Source organism: Notamacropus eugenii, chromosome X (assembly GCF_028372415.1).
Source record: "Notamacropus eugenii isolate mMacEug1 chromosome X, mMacEug1.pri_v2, whole genome shotgun sequence".
NCBI classification, from domain to species: Eukaryota; Metazoa; Chordata; class Mammalia; order Diprotodontia; family Macropodidae; genus Notamacropus; species Notamacropus eugenii.
Genome location: NC_092879.1, coordinates 92,860,013 through 92,878,333, shown reverse-complemented (window position 1 = coordinate 92,878,333; position 18,321 = coordinate 92,860,013).

Sequence of the window (18,321 nt, the reverse complement as noted above, 5' to 3'; positions counted from 1 at the left end):
GCAGGGGGGTATCATTGTTAGGAGTTTTGGGGGTCCCCTAATCTAGTGGCAGCTGAGAATGGTACCAGAGCTAGGAGGATGAGGTATACAGAACACACTTCAGGGTTATATTTCTGCCACCTCTCTATCAGCCCACATGGCAGCATGGGTCCAGCACCTTGGAGTCTATAGCATGTGCAAAACTGGGAGCAAAAAAGACTGAATATGATGAAAAGTACTGAGACACTGGCTGGAAGAGGTGAACTCAATAAATATTCCTTGGCATTTTTTGGGCATAATCAATTGGGTTTTTTGGAATGACACATATACCCTCTCTTTTACTACCATGTTCAAATTCCAAAGTCAATAAATCCCAAAGGCAGGTCCACTGCCGGACTTCCATTCTCCACACCGGGGTCAAATGAGTTTGTCTGTTTCTTCTCGTCCAGTGCTATAGGGGCCTCTCTCCCAGCATGGCAGCAAGTCATGGGGGATAGAGTTCTGGATTTGGTTGGAGTCTGGAAAACCTGACTTTGAATCCCACTACACTAGCTATGAGACCATGGACAAGTCACTTAGCTCATCTTAGCCCCAATGTCCCCATCTGTAAAGTGGAGATAATAATAAACCCTACCTTCCAAACTGTTATGAAGAACAACTGAGGGCATTTGTGTAAGGCACTTAGAAAACGCTGAAGTCAGCCATTCTTACTCTTCCTCTCAGTTCTGTGCCATCAAAGGTGGCTGACCCAGAACTCTGGGCAGCTGGGAAAGTAGAGAGCAATCAATAGGGGACAACGGGCCAGTAGGAAGGGGCTGAATTAGGAGGCAAAGAAGCAGCTTGCCCATTTCTGCCCAGGTAGTGGAAGTCAATGAGGCCACACAAGGAAAATTTCTCTTTTGAGAAGAATTAGAGACCACCCCTTTGATAATCTTCCCGATGGGTCCGATGGGGTGTCAGGCTGCCACGGCCCGAGGGCATGGGGAGGGGAGGGACACTATGGAGATGAGCTGATTCAACAGAGCATCACTTGTTAGAGATCTGCTCCAGATGGGCCAAGTGTACAAATCTGCCCTGTTGGAAGTCTTGGAGAACAATGCTCTGGAGACAGCAATAGCCCTGAGCCATGGCGCCTGCTCAACTGGGACCCAGCTCGGGTAATCAGCTGGTACTAGAAGGCCGGAGAAGTCAAAGTACGGGCCACCAGAATGACCCAAGCGACTTAACAAAGTGACACAGAGGCTAGCCTCCCTCAGAGGGCAGTTGGGGAGGGAGTGGAGAACAAACGTTCTTAATTGTTCCACTCACACTAGATCAGTGCCACCCCCACCCCTTCACCCAGAAGCACTCTAGAGGAGACACATGGTGGAAGAATCTAGGCCATATGGTTTCCACCCCCCCTCCCCTACCCCACTCCCCTCCACACACATACTGAAGTTTTCCATGGTTCTTTGGGACTTTTTCTTCCCTTTGGGCAAATCTGACACCTGGCAATGAGGTCCAACACACTGTCCTTGGACTCCCTTACCTTTCCCGTGCCTACTTAAGAGCCCTCCATGATGTCATTGCTACCCATGTACACACATTACTGACTCCTTTGAAGGGAGCACACATGGAGAGACTGAGTTTCAAAAGAACATATTTTTAAAGACGGAAAAAAATCCTTCCTACACCAATGAAGTGTTTCTGGTGTTTTCATTAATTCGATGTTAATATTTAATGCCAGTTTAATATTTCATATTTTTCCTTCCCCAAGAAAGGGTTTGACTCTTTCAGCTGTTAGGGCTAGCAGCATCTCCATCTCCCCCCTACCCCCACCTCCAGATTCACTCAGCTCCTGGGAAGAGAGATGTGCTCCTTTTTATCCTCCTTCCCCTGCTCTGCTCCAAGTCAATCTTCCTCATCCAGAGTCCCAGTGCAGTCAAGGGAACATTTTAAATAGAAGACAGAACTAGAGAATGGGAAGCTATTGCCTCTCACTTACCCCCACCCCTCAAGGCTTTCTTTTCACTTTTTTCAAACGTTGAGACTCTTTAAGATGGGAAGCCAAAGCTAAGTCCCTTTCAGGCTAAAATCTTGCCCAGAAGTGGCCATTCTAACTTCCCAAAGACGCTGGCCCTACCATGCACAAGCTTGCCTACTGCCCCTTAACACTCCAAAGACACAGATAATTTGTTTCAGTCTAAGTCCCCAAATGAGAGGCCTACTCAACCTGATGACAGATAAGACAGTCAACCTCAGCATTCTACAAAGGGTTCATAAAGTGAGCACTTGGAGCCCTGCCTTAAAGTAGCGTATCTCTCTGGTGAGCTCCCTGATGGCAAGAATTGTCCTGTATGTTTTAGACCCCTCCTTCCCACAGTTCCAATGACAGGGTTTGGGATATAACGAGCATTCAATTATTTTAATTGCAGGAACATTGGATGTGTTCCAACTAAGTTTGGTATAAAGCAAATTTCTATTAAGTGAATCTTTCTCTTCCCTCTCTCTCCTACTTACACAGTCAGCTGTTTTTCCAGGGAGAAATATACAGATATAAAAAGGCTAAGAATCACATACTTCAAGGAAAAGGATAACTAACTTTTTTCATAAGATATCAGTGACACGCAAGACAACAATGTTCCTTCACTGTACCTCAAATCAATCATTACATTATATCAATTAAAATATTATAATTCTGGCAGTGAAAATTTAGCTCAGTATCAGAAAGAAATTCTGGCAGCTTGACCAGCAACCTCCCCCCTCTATCTTCCAGACTGTTCACACTGTCCATAAAGCATTAGCAATTTGGATGATTTTCACCTGCCTTAAACCAACTTGTAACTTTGGTGCCAATGTACTTTTGACTTTAAGGCAAAAACTTATCACAATCATTTTGGTACATTTCATCTGAATGTGTTAGGATAGAAGTATGGACTCCACCATGAAAGGTCACTTTCCAAATGGGAACAATGCATTCCTGGAGCCACAGAGTCACTCACAGATATTACATCAGAACCCTATTAGTGGCTTTTTGTGGGCCCCTCATGGCCACTGCTTTCATCAGGCAACATTCTCCAAACAGCCTGGCTATCTTGTGGAAGGTGCCCTGACCACCGATTCTCAGTATGTAGTGTGATTCTCAGAAGCCTTGGGGTTTCATTTAACAAGATGGCCCCAGCACACTTTCTACCAAAGAGCCTACTAAGAATTGCTCTTTGGGGCATTGGAATGGCCTTGATCCACATGTAGCACAAATGCCCAATCCAGCCAAACTATGCCAATAAGAACTCTATACCATGGATGTCTTTCTGAAGTATTGTCATTACATGGAATCTTGGTTTGCTATTTCTGATAAATAAAAGATGCTTGCAGTCACTTGACTGGCCTAAGGTTGAGGCTGCTTCTCAAAGGTGACCAGGGGAACCCTTAATTTATCCATTGTCACCCTTCTCTGGACAGTTCTGTCCCTACTGCAGAGCTGCCTTGGCCATCCTCTCTCTTTACAGAACTCATAATGACTTGAATGGGCCCTGCCTATCAGAGACCTGCTAAAACAGGAAAGGTACCACTCCCTCCCCCCAGGTGCAGCTACTACAACTTTCTCTGCCAGTCTCTAAAGGTCTGGCCGTGAAAACATGAGACAAGGTATAGAGGATTTTAAATGTTGGCATCACAGACAATGGATGTGCCTTTAAAATATTATTGATAGTTGAGTCTGTCCACCTTCAACCAAGCAAATAAAGCTTCTCACATAGCCAGCCCAGCTCGAGAATGGTGACAATAATTCATTCTTTCCTTCTCCTCCCCTTTCCTTCTCCTATTGAATAAACTCTGGTAACTCCTTATCACCTCCAGGATCAAATAGAATATTCTCGGTTTGGCATTCAAAGCCCTTCTCCCCCTCCCCCCCCCCCCAGCATACTCTGTCATCCAGTGCCATGGCCTCACTGATGCTCCATCTCTCAGCCTGGCACTCTCTCCTTCCTATCTACTTCCTGGCTTCCTTCAAGTCTCAGCTCAAATCCCTTTTTGTACAGGAAGTTTTTCTGGATCTCCCTTAATGCTTCTGTTCATTCTTTCTTTCCAATGGATCCTCTTTGTACTTGTTGCTTGCATATCATCTCCCCTATTAGATTGTGAGTTCTTGGAGGTTAGGTGACAGCCTTTGCCTTTCTTTAACAAATGCTTCTTGACTAACTGATTTTTGAGGGGGATCTCCCTGTGCATGGCCATGCCAGACCCAATCTTCAGTTAACCAATGCTGGTCTAGATGGGTCTGCTTGGACTAGGATGGCTGTCTCCCGCAGGTGATCAGTTGTTTCCAGGATCTGCTTTGGGACTTTGAGTCTTCTTCGGGGTCACATGCTTTACTTCAGCTCTCTTGAGGGGGGACAAGGAAGCTCCTCCATCATTCATTAAGAAATCAAGTTAATATTCTTCCTCAATCTTTAGAAATTTTGCGGAGGCATACTCCGTGGTCCAATCTATAACTTTCAGGAATCCTTTCCCAAGCACCAACACTGACAATACTTTTTCTTTTGCATCATTGTCACTTTCTGATAACTCCTCAATACCTTCTTTTCCACCATGACAAAGAAATACAGTTAAAGGAGGGGGAAACCACACTGGCCAAACACATACTTTATTCCATGCCCGTAATCTTGACTCCTTTGTTAAGAGGGGAAAGGGTTGTATCAGCATCTATCCTCTGGATCAAGATGGGCCATTACATTAATCCAAATTCTTATGGTTCACTTTAAGTTAGCATGCTCACTGGATATGTTGTTGTTTACTTTGCTCTGCAACAGTTCAGACATGTTTTCACAAGTTCTTTAAATCTGTCATGTGCAGAATGAGCCATTCCTCAACTACTGGGCACCCACTGTTTCCCTTTCTAATCTACTGTAAAAAGTACTACTATAAATATCTGTATATACACAAGTCCTTTCCTTCTGTTCTTGACCTCCTTGGGATACATGGCCATTAGTGGTATTTCTGGGTCAAAGGGTATGTACACTTTTGTGACTTTTCTGGTATAATTCTAAATCGCTTTCCAGAATGATTGGACCAATTTTGCCAGTATCAGCAACAATGCATCAGTTTGCCTGCCCTTCCCACAGCCCCTCTAACATTTTGAGGGGGTAGGGTTACCTGCTTTGTGATTTCCCCATGTACTGCCTTCCCAGAAACTCAGAGAACAATGCCAGACTCAAGACTTCAATGAATAATAATAGCTAAAATACAGTAATAAATCTAGTGCTTACTATGCGCCAGGCCCTATGCTAGCACTTAACAATTGTGATCTCATTGGATGGTCTGAATGCATTTGCTTGGACGAGAATGTCATTTCCATCCTGGTCTCTTTTTCAGATGTTAACTTCTCCCTAGAGGAAGTTTAAGGAACTGCTGCTATTGGATCTCCCTTTTCAAATACTCACACTACCTACCAACCAGTGACCCCACACTTAGAGGGCATGATGGTAGGATGTCAATACAGAAGGAGACACACTTTCATTGAGAACCTGCCTAGTTTAGTCCAGGGTGGCATGAGTTTCAGTTTGATAGATGGGCTGTCCCAAGACAAAGACCCTCTACAGACTCCTCACAATGTCCTACCTGGGATTTAGACAAAGGCAACCAAACCAAAGTGGTAAGAGGTACAAGGGTAGGAATTTGGCACAGGTAGAGGTGAGGAAGGAAATCATTCCAGGCCTGCACATAGTCCACAGATAGAAAGTCAAACCTTAACACTAACCCTAATTCCATTGCATTCATATATCACAATTTGTTCAGCTACTCCTCAACTAATGGGCAGCCACAGGAATCTGAATGAGGTGGGATGCAGTTGGGGAGAGAAAATGAAGTTGGAGGGGAAACAATGGTATAGTGAGAATTTTTGGTCAGGTATAGATTGGACAAGATAACCTCTGACATCCCATCCAACTTGGATGCTATGACTTGACCCGAGATCTCTGCTTCTGGAGGGATCCATGGGTAGACTTTGTATTTGGAGGGAAGACTAGCTATGTGTTCTTGGACACTTTGCCTGATCTTTATCAATGGATCTGAGGTTGGAAATGAATTATCTGATGAGGGATTCCTAAAACATTTCCCTCATGTTACACTCCCTTTAATGGTTTCTCTTTGCCTGCAGAATGAAGCTAACACTCCTCAGCTTGCCAGTAAATACCCTGGACAATATGGCTTCACCCTGCTGATTTAACTGAATCTCCCCCTACTCAGCAAAGCATGCCATCTATCCCATCTAGGCTGCTCTAACCATTGTCTAATGAACAGTTATTGCTTAATGCTGCTTCTATGTCTTTGTTGTTCCTGTCTCTGGTCTGTGTCTTCCCTTCTCTCCACATCTCCAAATCTTGCCTTCAAAGTCCATCTTAAATCTTATCTTTTTTTAAGAAAAATCAAATGTTTTATTAATAACTTAACATTTACCATCAATACAACCAATTGAAGTTGCTTAGTAACTACTGGCATTTGAATTCATTTTCATGTCTACACAGTAATTTCAGTTTCTCCTAAATCCTTATCAGGATTCTTCATTTATCCATTTAAAATATTACACAATTTTCTTCATTTTTTCTTAGCCATCCACTGATAGCTACAGTGCACTCTATTTCTCTGGCTCTGCTTTTTTGCATTATATCATTTCATAAAAATTTCTTTTCAGATTTTTAAAAAAGAATTCCTCATACTTGTCTGTCTTAACTGCATTAGAGTATTCCACTACCTCAACGCATGCCCCACAATCTGTGTGTCCTTATTGACAGACATTCTGTTGGTTTCTAGATTTTTTTGCAAGTTCAAACAAGGCTTCATGAAAATCTATGGAAGGAGAAAGGGTTTTTGAGGGGTTCTTGACAATGTACTGCTATTCAAAGAGCTTCTGCAAGCTTATAATTCTACCAGCAGTGAATGAATGTGCCTGTTCCTCCACACTAACACCACCCCAGCCAGCGTTGAGTTTCACTGCTTTGAATCATTTTTGCCAATTTGACAGGTACAAAGTTGGACTTCAAACTTGGCTTAAAGTGCATTTGTTTGATCAGCCCAGGCCCAAGTAACGTCTCCCTTCTTACTGGTCCCTGATCATATTCTGTGCTGTGTTGCTGCTCCCTGTCCATGCTCCCCTATCTTGTTTTACCATGCAGTCCCGAGGAGCTGTGTCCCACTTCTTTGCATCCTCAATTGCACATAACACAGTGTTGAGCACATATATATATAGGAAGACAATCACAAAATAGATTAAGGCATTCACTAAATGTCAGTAAAACACTCAGTAAGACACTCAGTAAAGGAATGAGACCCCAGAATCAAATCTGCCTCAATTTAGTGATTAGAGAGGGAAGGGCAATGTTTTCCTCAAAATGTCTTTGCCACTTTGTACCCAAGGACCTGGGAATTCAAGATGATACTTCCTTCCCACTGGTCACAGCTCTTTCCCACCCTCCTAACTCCTCCCTTATTCTGCTCCCCGCCTCAACTCCCTCATTGTCTCGCTTCGGTGCTGGTCCTGAGCCAGGATTAGAAAATGGTCCAGCTGTCCCCAGTGACTTACGCCAGCCTGGACTGCTCTGCAGTGCCACGAAGGGCCAGGACTTTTGTTTACAGCTGGTATCAGGGAGAGGCAGAGAGCAGAGCTGACAGCCCCACTGTGGAGCAAATATCAATCTCCCTCTGTCCTCCCAGCCAAGTTTCACAAACCAGCTCTATTGAGGACTGGCCTGCACCCGCCTAGGGCCCCACCAACCTTCCATTTACAGCTTTGGCCTGGGAACTGCCGGGTAAATCGCTGCTTTGTACCTCTTAGGAACCTCCCTTCCTCTCTCTCCCATGCACCCAGACTCTATCCTTTCCTCAAACATCAGTTCTTCCTCAGACCTCAGATCTCAGCCTGTTACAGGAAATATCTTCTAGTTCTCAGCTCCCTAACCCTGTTACACTTATCCCCAAGGAGCATCTGAAGGAATCCCACTCTTCCATCCTCAGACTAATCATTTGGACCGGGAGGGGGAAGAAAGAAAATGAAATCCAGTATTATAACTGAAGCGAAATAAGACAGCAGGGCTTCCCTGGCCTTGTGATCTCTCACTTCTGTGCCTTCACTCATTCATAATGCCCCCATGCCTGCTTTCCCTCTTGAGCTGATCGATGAGATGTAAATTAAAACAGTTAGAGGTATCACTTCACTGCCATCGGCTGCCTTGACAGCTGGCATGCTCCCTCCTTTCTGCTATCACGGGTCCCTTTGTCAGGCAGGCTGGTGAAGCTATCGAATCCTGCACACAGTTGCATTTTTGAGTGCATCAAAGAAAATACACAGGATTACAAAGGAAATGAATTTTACTGAGATATAGTTACCAAAAGCTTTTTTTTTTTTTACAAACAAGTTCGTGAAGCACAGGTTAAGAATCCCTCCTTCACAGGATGAAATAAAGACTGTCTCCTTTCCAATGTGCATCTGTCACCCTGAATACTTAATATAGAAGCTGGAAACCCTTTAGCCCCCATTCGGGAAAATCTAGCCATGAACGTATTTGGAGATATCACCCAGTAAACTCTGGGTGTTGACACAGCAAGCCAAAGATGAAATTATGTGCTTTCAGCCAGTCTCATGAGACAGGACTTGACATGTTAGCCCAGAGCCTGGAGGAACCTGGGTCACAGGTTATGTATCCCAGGTTGGGAGATGATGGTGATGAGTTAAGACTCTCCGTTTTTGAAAGAGCAGCTATGAGGTTCTGGTCTGGCCTATACAGAACAAAGGCCTCATCAGAGAGAAAAAATGTATACCTTTTCTAGGGAATTCACATGTTATCAAGGAAATTCAAGATGGAAGAAGGTCTTAGCCAACTCTTCCTTCCTCCATCTTCCATGGCTTTTTCACCAGATGATCTTCACAATCATCTGATGGGCAAGGCAAATGTTCTCTCTATTTCACAGATAGGGACACTAAGACAGAGATGGTAGCTGACTTTCCCAAAGCCACTCAGCTAGTTAGGGCTGGAATCAGGACTAGAACCCAGGTCTTCTGACCCTTTCGAGTCCCATGTTCTTTCCCTTACATATCATACAGCTTCTCTTGATGTGCAACAAGATGCTATATGTTAGGGCATGTAGTTTTTAGAAACAGAAGTGAACTCTACTTTAGTTAATAGGAAGAAGACAAGTTATATTTTTGTGCCTATGTTATAGAAAGGGAAACAAAGGCTGACATCACACATTAGAGTCAAGTTAGCCATTTGTTTCGCCTCTGATTTCATGCCCCAGAAGTGACAGGGGGTACCCTGTTTCTCTATGTGGGATGGGTGGAGGGTAATGGGGTTAGTTAGGGAGGCCCTGATTCTCCAAGGGGACTGAAGTGGCACTTAACATGGTCACTCTTTCTCTTTGCTGTCTACCAAGGCTACAAGACAACCGTGCATTTTCCTATAAACTGGCCCGGTTCTGCATTCCCATCCCCAGCCCAGCCCAGACAGGACTGCCTTAGTGTTACCCTGACAAATAGCACGACTATTCCTATAGCTTTTCCAGAGTTACACCTATTCCCTTCCACCCCCTTGACATCTCAGATCTCCACAAGTGCAGGTAACCATGACAACCACCAGTCTGCCAGAGACAGGATGCAGCCTGGCGCCACCACCCAGGAAAAAACCCTCACATTTGCTTATTTTCTCTTAGCAGCTGCTGGATCTCTGGGAGGAGGGATGTTCCTGACAGTATGAGAGGTTCTATACCCCTACCAGCCCATCTCCAACCCACATGACACAAGAGAATGTCACTGAGCAGGGCGCTCTCACCAGGGCTGGGGAGGGGGAGCCCTAGCCTCATGCATTCAACAACAATTTATGAAGCATCTACTGCAAAGTGCAAAACATTTTGCTCAACACTGGTGACACAAAGGCAAAACCCCAAAAGTTCTGCTGGGGGAAGGGAACAACAGTTAGAGTTGATGGCACTATTCGGAGTTTTAGTATATGTAAAATGTGGTTCCAGCCCAATAGAAAGATGCAAGAGAAATCAAATAATGTGAGTACTCGAGGATTCCTTGTGCACACTAATCAGAACCAAGCCATACATAGATACATAGAGATGAGACTACTGGAGGAGAGAGAATGTTAACAACTGGAGGGATCAGGAAAAGCACCCCCAGGAAAGGCAGGGCTTGAGTTGAGTCCTTCAGCTAAGGATTCTGGAAGGACAGCTTGCATAAAGGCAGAATCCAGAGAAAGAAGGCCAAATATGGAGAACAGCAAATAGGCCAATGGGGCACTTTAAACATCAAGCTGAAAAGTCTGTATTTTATCCCAGAAGCAGTAGGGAACCACTGAATGTTCTTGAACAAGGAAATAAGCTGACAAGTTGTGTTCCTCACGTAGATCACTTTGGCATACATGTGGAGGACAGACTGGAAAGCACGGACACAGACTAACGCAGTCTAAAATCCCACTAGCTTTTTTCCCCATATCACACCACCAGCTCAGTCTATAGTCTGCTAACCCTTCCAAATCTTTTTCAGTGGGACCACCTCTTCCATTTTGGGAAGTTGCTTCTGGGAACTTGGAAGACTTTACATTTATCCTTACTAAATTTCATCAGGCAATTCTCTAAATTCACAAGTTATACAACACACACACATGAATATATACATATATGAAGACAGTTTCATCTTATTAGAACCATACTGAACTAAGCTTTGATCTTGCCCTGGGCTCTGGGCCCTGGGCATATTTAAAACCTAAGTGGCCAAAGTGAGGGTATGAAGGTACCTGATTCCTAATAGGATGGACCTACCCTCATCCCAGGCAGCTACAACACACCAAATTTATTGTTGCTTTAAAAGGTCCTTTAGTGTCACACACTGCCTGCTCTTGGAGAACCAAAGGTCTGCATATTATCAAAAATAAGTCCATTCTGCCTTAGGAGCTCCGCACTGGTAGGTCTCACCAGCTCTAGGTTACATAGGGATTCTGAAGTCCAAAAGATCGCTCCTGTTCCCTGGACTGGGCTGACCAGCTGACCAGCAACCCTTTCAGAGAGAACTGTGGGCAAATGAGGGAAGCTAGAGAAAGGCTGTAGGCAGGGCCAAGAGATCTGTGACCACTTCTACTGGCCACAGTCTGCATGGGCAATATGGATAACAAAGCATCCATGCTTCTTGTTTTTAGCCCTTGGGCTCTCCTGCCTGCTCAAGTTATTTTAACAATAAAAATCACATAGGCTGAGCAGCCATTTGGAGGTGGCGGTAGGAACACAGGCCCTTGCATTTATCCCCATTCCATTTACATAGCCCCAGGAGGAGCTTGCTCCTTCCAGCCCCTGTAGGTTGATCTGAAGTGCAAGGATAATATGCATGATTTCATGCTGGCTGTTTTAAAACATTCATTCTTTTAAATGAGAGTCATTATTTCCAGTCACCCTAATTATATGTAGTAACCAATGTATCTTCTCCATCTTTCCAAGTCACCTCTACACACACACAGACACAAAGAAACACACACACACACACACACACACACACACACACACACACACACACAAGGCCTATGTAAAAATACAGCCATCCAGCCTCTAGCTAAACCTAGATGCACTCTCTGCTGCTCTAAGGACATTAGTCCCACCACATCTCTGGAGAAGGCCATGGGCACATAAGTGCCAACATCCAGCCAAGACAGAAATAAGAGGTCTCCAGGATTGGAGGCCACTGACTTGCTGAGTTGGACGGTAGGAGCTGCTTTCTTAAGTGTCACATGGGATTTTAGTAGAGTGGACCAGGGCTGCGAATGGAAATCTCAAAGGAAATCTCTTAGCTAATAGCCAAGAAGGCTAGGCTAAAGGCAGCTTTTCATTGCCCCTCTTGGAACTCGTCTGAGGCCATTCACCTGATCAGACCACCCAGAAATGAAGCAATCCAGCCAGAGAACAGTGTCTTTCTCTTATCTCCTCTCTGAATTAGCTACCATTTTGCTTTAAAGTAAATACTGCACTCAAATGCAGCTCCCAAGTGGCTCCACATGGCAGTCCACACAATCCAGAGGCTAAGGGTTTGTAAAAACTACCAGAAAGATGGGAAGCCCTTGGAGACTCCAAGTTCTGCCCAGCAACCAGGCCATTTCCTAATTTTCAGAGAAGTTCCCTGGAATCCTTGGCCTCCACACTTGAGCAATACTCAAGTGAGAGGATAGAAAACCTTCCTTCCATGCCTCCTTAGGGGCATGAAGGGGAGCCCTGCCTTTTGAAGGCTATACCAGCAGGATCTGAGTTCTGACAGGGCCTACAACCAAACTGGAAAGGTTTTGAATCTGACGCTAGATCAGACTATGTGGTCGCTATTTGAAGACTACCTTGGTTAAGTGTGAAGAACTTCAAGCCCAGCCTGCAGGCAAGTCAATGGATTTTGTGGCCAGCACAGCTCTCAGAAGACTTCTCCTCATTCACAGGATCACGGAATCACAGATGGAAAGCTAGGAGGCACCTTATGGGTCTTCCTCAGTAAAAGGATCAGTTGGACATCCGAGGCCTAAAATGGTTGTAACCTACTCAAAATCATGCAGGTTATGTAAAAAGCAGCTCTCAGGCCAGGCCAGGTTGGAATCTCTACCCTAAGGGGATGGGGATTGGAGGTAGGGGTGAGGGATGGGGACAGTTACAAGGGCCTGTGACAACTTCAAATCATTTTGCTTTTCTAAACATCTGTTTAACTATATCCTCCTCCCCCCTACATGCACACACTCTACCCTATTCCCTTTCCCCCAGGGTTGCTTCTGTCCATTTTTCTGATTTGACTGGTTAAAGGTAGTTTTTGTGAGGTTGGAAGAGAGGGCTTAAAACATGACATTCTAGATTTCTAGAAGCACAGCTGACTAGAGACAACTAAAGATGCCTCTCATTCCAACCTAGACCACCCTTGACCTTGTCTGAAAGGGATCTTTTACACCATTAGAATGGAATCAATCAGTCAATATTTATTAAGCACCTACTATGTGCCAGGCATTACACTAAGTGCTAGGGATAGAAAGGGGCAAAAGACAGTTCTTGCCCTCAAGGAGCTTACAATCTAATGGGGGAGAGACAACATGCAAATCACTAGATACCAAGCAAGTTCTATACAAGATAAACAGGGAATAATTAACAGAGGGAAGGCACTAGAATTAAGAGGGGTCCTGGAAAGACCTGTAGAAGGTTCCTGTAGAAGGTGGGACTTTAGTTGGGACTTAGAGGAAGCCAGCAGAGAGGGGAGAGCATTTCAGGCATGGGAGGCAGCCAGAGACAATGCCCAGAACCAAGAGATGTGTCTTGTTCATGGAACAGTCAGGAGGCCAGACTCACAATGGACTGAAGAGCACATTACATGTCAGGGAGGAAGGTGTAAGAAGGTTGGAAAGGTAGGAGGGAGCTAGGCTATGAAGGGCTTTGAACGACAGAGAATTTTGTATTTGATCCTGAAGACGATAGGGAGCCACTCCAGGTTTTTCAGTAGGAGGTGGACATGGGTGAAATCATGCTTTAGGAAAATCATTTCAGTGGCTGAATGGAGGATGGATCAAAGTGAGGAGAGACTTGAGGCAGGCTATTGCAATAGCCCAGGCATGAGGCCTGCCCCAGAGTGGTGACAGTGTCAAGAGGAAAGAAGGGGGCATATTAAATAGAGGTTGCAAAGGTGAAATCAGCAGGCCTTGGCAATAGCTTGGATGTGTGTGTGTGTGTGTGTGTGTGTGTGTGTGTGTGGGAGAGGGGGAGAGGGGGAGAGAGAGAGAGAGAGAGAGAGAGAGAGAGAGAGAGAGAGAATAAAACCTATGTTGCTAGTTAAGGACTAGGGATTAGGAAGATGGTGTTATCCTCCACAACAATAGGGAAGTGGGAGGGGGAGTAGATAATAAGTCGTTTCAGAAATGCTAGGTTTAAGATGTCTGAAATGCTGTTGGAGAAGGGAGACTGGAGGTCAACAGAGAGGCGGGGGCAGGACAGGTAGATGTGAGAGTCATCAGCATAGGCAAGGTAATTAAATCCATGGGATCACTAAGTGCAGTAGAGAGAAGAGGGCCCAGCACAGAGCCCCATGGGGCACTAGGGGTTAGATGGTATGGGGAGACAGAGAAGGAACAGTCCGATAAATAAGATGAAAACCAGGAAAGAAGAAAGCAGAAAGGAGTGATTAACAGTGTCAGAGGCTGCAGAGAGGTCAAAGAGAAGGAGGATTGAGAAAAGGCCGCTGGATTGGACACAAGGTCATGGGTCACTTTGGAGGGAGTAGTTTCAATGGAATGATGATGACAGAAGTCCAACTGCAAGGGGTTAAGAAGAGAGTGAGAGGAGAGAAAGTAGCAGAAGGCACCTGAGTGAAAAGAGATGAAGGAGAGGGGAGAAGAGGGAGATTATGGCAAATTTACATTAAGATCTAGCCCTCCTCCAAGTCTAGAGATAATCAGAAGGCAATCTTTCTATATGAGAGTCTGTCACTCACCCACAGTATAGAGTTGCCAGATTGCATACTGGGAATTATGTAAATGAGACAGTCACCTAAGAAATGTGTTGCTGTACATGAATCTAACGCCGTTAAAGGAATCGATTGACAGTCCTGCTGACTAGAGGCAAAAATTAATTCCCCAAACATGTCCAGTTTGGGCCAGTAGGTAGAGGGGAGCTGCCCAAACTCCTTGCCTCAGGCCTAACCTGGACAAAAAAGAGACAGTACAGTGTGTGGCATTAAGGGACTCTGGAAAGCATACATCAGCAATCACGATTAATATGAAACTCCCAGGAGAAGGCCTAGTCAGGAGGCCATCAACCTTGCTTCTCTCTCTGTCAGAATGACAATGAAGTGGGAGAGGGACAAAGAAAAGGAACAGCAGCAGTTTTATACAGCATACAGCACAATCCTCCAGAGACCAGAGAGAGAACCTTTAGTTCTAGGCTGAACTATAAAATTAAAATGAAATGTTTGCATTTCTATTTTTTTAAGAAGAAAAGAAAAACAAGGAAGGAAAACTGAAGCAGAGACCTGAAGCAAACCAAGCCATGAATCCTAACCAGGGATGGATAGCACTCATGTGCTGAACTGCTGAATAAAATGTAAATTGTTTTTTAATGAGCCAAATCAGATCTCACACTCTCCTCCCTCCCCAGTATAGGGCAGGGAGGTGGTGGTGGTGATGAAAATCACTCAGTAGTCAATCTTAACTGAAACCAAAACTTTCCTTTTTCTAAAGCTACTGGCCCCATGCAGATAGACCCCCTCCAAACTGCGCTGGTTCTTTCTTAGGCCACTCCTTGTCCACAAACAGTCATCTCCTAGCAGGACAAGGTCACAAGAAAGATGTGGACCAATGCCTTGGGTCTCAGAACAAACTCAGCAGAATTACTGAGACCCAGAGCTGCTTTGTGAGCCACGAGGTAAGACAAGTATGGGGCATCTGGATTCCCCAGGAGAGCCAGCATGGCATAGAGAGTAGAGCACTGCACTTAAAGTCAGGAGGATCAGATTCAAATCCTTTACTTTGTGGGTGACCACCGGCAGGTCATGACCTCTTTGAACTTTAGATAGTTCATGATAAACCAAAGATAGGGCCTTTCTAATCTCCGTTATCTCCTATCTCCTGTCAGGGAATTGCCTTCAAGAAAGAGATCGCAAGTCTTTGAGGTACTGATAGAGAAATACGTTGGTCTTTATCTAATCTGGGGACCCTGGAACTGTAGCAAGACATCTTACAATTTCAAAGGTCAAAGAGATTTCAAAGGTCAACGAGTCCAATCTCTTCTTAAAGTGTGAATCCCATTTCACAACACCCCAAGGAGTGATCCAGCCTTCTCTGGACACTCTCTGATAATTGGGAACTCACTACCTCAAGAGGCAACCATTTGTGTGGACAGCTCTAATTATTTAAAAAATTATTTAAAAAAATAAAAAAGCCTTCTTTTGGGGAATAATGGAAGAAAAACTATAGTATATGAACATGATGGAATATTGTTATGTAATAAATCACAAACGAGGACATCAGAGAAACATGAATGAATACAGAGTATAATAAACAGAACCAGGAGAATAATCACCAAAACCCTACAACAATGAGCACTGAAGGGCAGCTGAACTTAGAGTTACGAAAAACAGACAATGAAGGCTTTGGGGAACAGATAACAAAACAGAAGCGGGGACTACACCACAAGAGACAGAATAGTATATACTTTGTCAGACACAGTCACTATATGGGTTGTTTTTGCTTAACTGCGTTTCTTGGTTACAAGGGAGAAATGGGAGAGGACGGTGAAATAACTGATGTAAAGGCAACACGTATCAACACATTTTTGTTAAAGTTCTTTCTTCTATTATTCTGAAATTACCAAAATAGGAAGGAGAAAACCTTCTGATTTCTAGCTGAATTACAGCCAGTGAAGGTAATGACTCCCATGTGACTCCAAATTCTAGGCTTCTGCCTAAGAAAAAGCACATCATTTCCATCATCAAAGGGTATATGACAATGCGTGAGCACCAGAGCAGGCAAGATGAGAACGAATCGTTCCTGACTGCTGCCTTCCAAGACCACAGTCTTTCATTTCAACAGGAATGAGCATCTTCTAGGCTTCTGAGCACTTTGCCCTGAGTCAAATTAGTTAAATCAGTCAAATTCGTGTCTACTATGTGGCAGGCATTGTGACAGATTCTAGTAGACGTAGAAAAACTACAGAAGCCATGATTCCTGCCTTCATGGAGGTGAATGCCCAATTCAGCGTCATAACTGGGCCACAAATACCATTGCATTGGTGAATGTAGCAGCAGGACCAGAAGTAAACAGTCATGCATTTACATTATGAACTTCAGTGCTACTTGTTATGAAAAATGAGTTTTCTTTTAGAGTTGGGGGTAGGGAAGAAAAACTGCCTCCAGATTAAAATGGGAGGAATATGTATTGGTTATCTAATGAATGTTCTTTTCAGACAAGACAAGAGGGAAAATCATGGATCTGGTATCTCTGACTAGGGTCTGATACAAAATACATAGACAACCAACAGAAATACATCAGATCGAAAGCCATTTTCCCAAGTAGTTAACAACGTGGTTAAAGGACACGAACAAATAGGTCTCTCTCAAAACAATGTCAAACTATTAATAACCAGATGAAAGAACTAGGTGGTATAGTGGATAGAATGCTAGAGTTGGAGTCTGAAAGACCTGGCTTAGAACCCTGCCTCAATTACTCTCTCGGTGAACCCCAGCAAGTCATTTAACCTCCGTCTGCTTCTGTTTCCTCATCTGCAAAATGAGGATAAACGCGCTTACTTCCTAGGATTGTTGTGAGGATTGAAGGAGATAATGTAGGTAAATGGCTTACAAACCTTAAAGTTATATAGAAATTGTTAGCTATTATTAAAGCAATCTTCCCTCCTCCCACCTTTGCAGAGGTGGGGGACCAGGGAGTGGAACACTGCATACAACACTGGACTTCTGGATAGGTTGGGTAATTTAATGGAACTTTTTTCCTCTCTTATAAGGTATGGTTCTCTGGGAATGGGATGGGGGAAGGATACAATGAGTGATGTAGTTGTGCAAAAACAAAAGATAATAAAAATTTCATTTGAAAAAAATCATGGATCACATAGGTAGAACACCAGTGTGAGAGTGAGTCAGAAGGTCTGGGGTCCAGCAGCACATCTACCTGTCAGTATATGGTTTGGAATAAGCCAAATCACCTTGCATGGCCTCATTTTCTCAGCTGTCCAGGTATGTTTCAATGATTAAAGAGATGCTATTTGTGAAATCACTTGGAGTTCTCCTCTGCTTGCCTCAGTTTCCTCAACTGTAAATTGGGAATTATAAAAGCACCAATCTCCCAGGGTTGTTGTGAATATAAAATGAGATAATATTTGTAAAAGATAATATTTATGCTTAGCACAGTGCCTGGTACATAGTAAGGACTATGTAAATGCTAGCCATTATTATTATTCATCAAAAGATAAATAAGAATATTCAAAAGAAAGGAAGGAGTCATGGAAATCCAAAGCATTTACAGTTGAATCGTAATAACAAGAGAATGCTATGGTTTCTATGTACTATTGTACTGGGGTGATGTAGTCAGCCAGATGAGATGCAAGAATTAACCCCAAAATACATGGGCCCTACCCTAGGAGAGTTTACTTTCCTAAAGGACAGACACAAATGTGGTCACCCACACAAATGTATTCTCATATTAAGTTCCCCATTTTAGTCACAAGATTGCTATCTCAAGTCTCTTAATGATTTTCCCTCTAGAGCACAGGTTCTTAACCTAGGGGTTTTCTTTGTGATCTTATGCATTTTGTTTGCTGCATTTAAAAATTAGGAAAGGGTTCATAGGTTTCACTCCACTG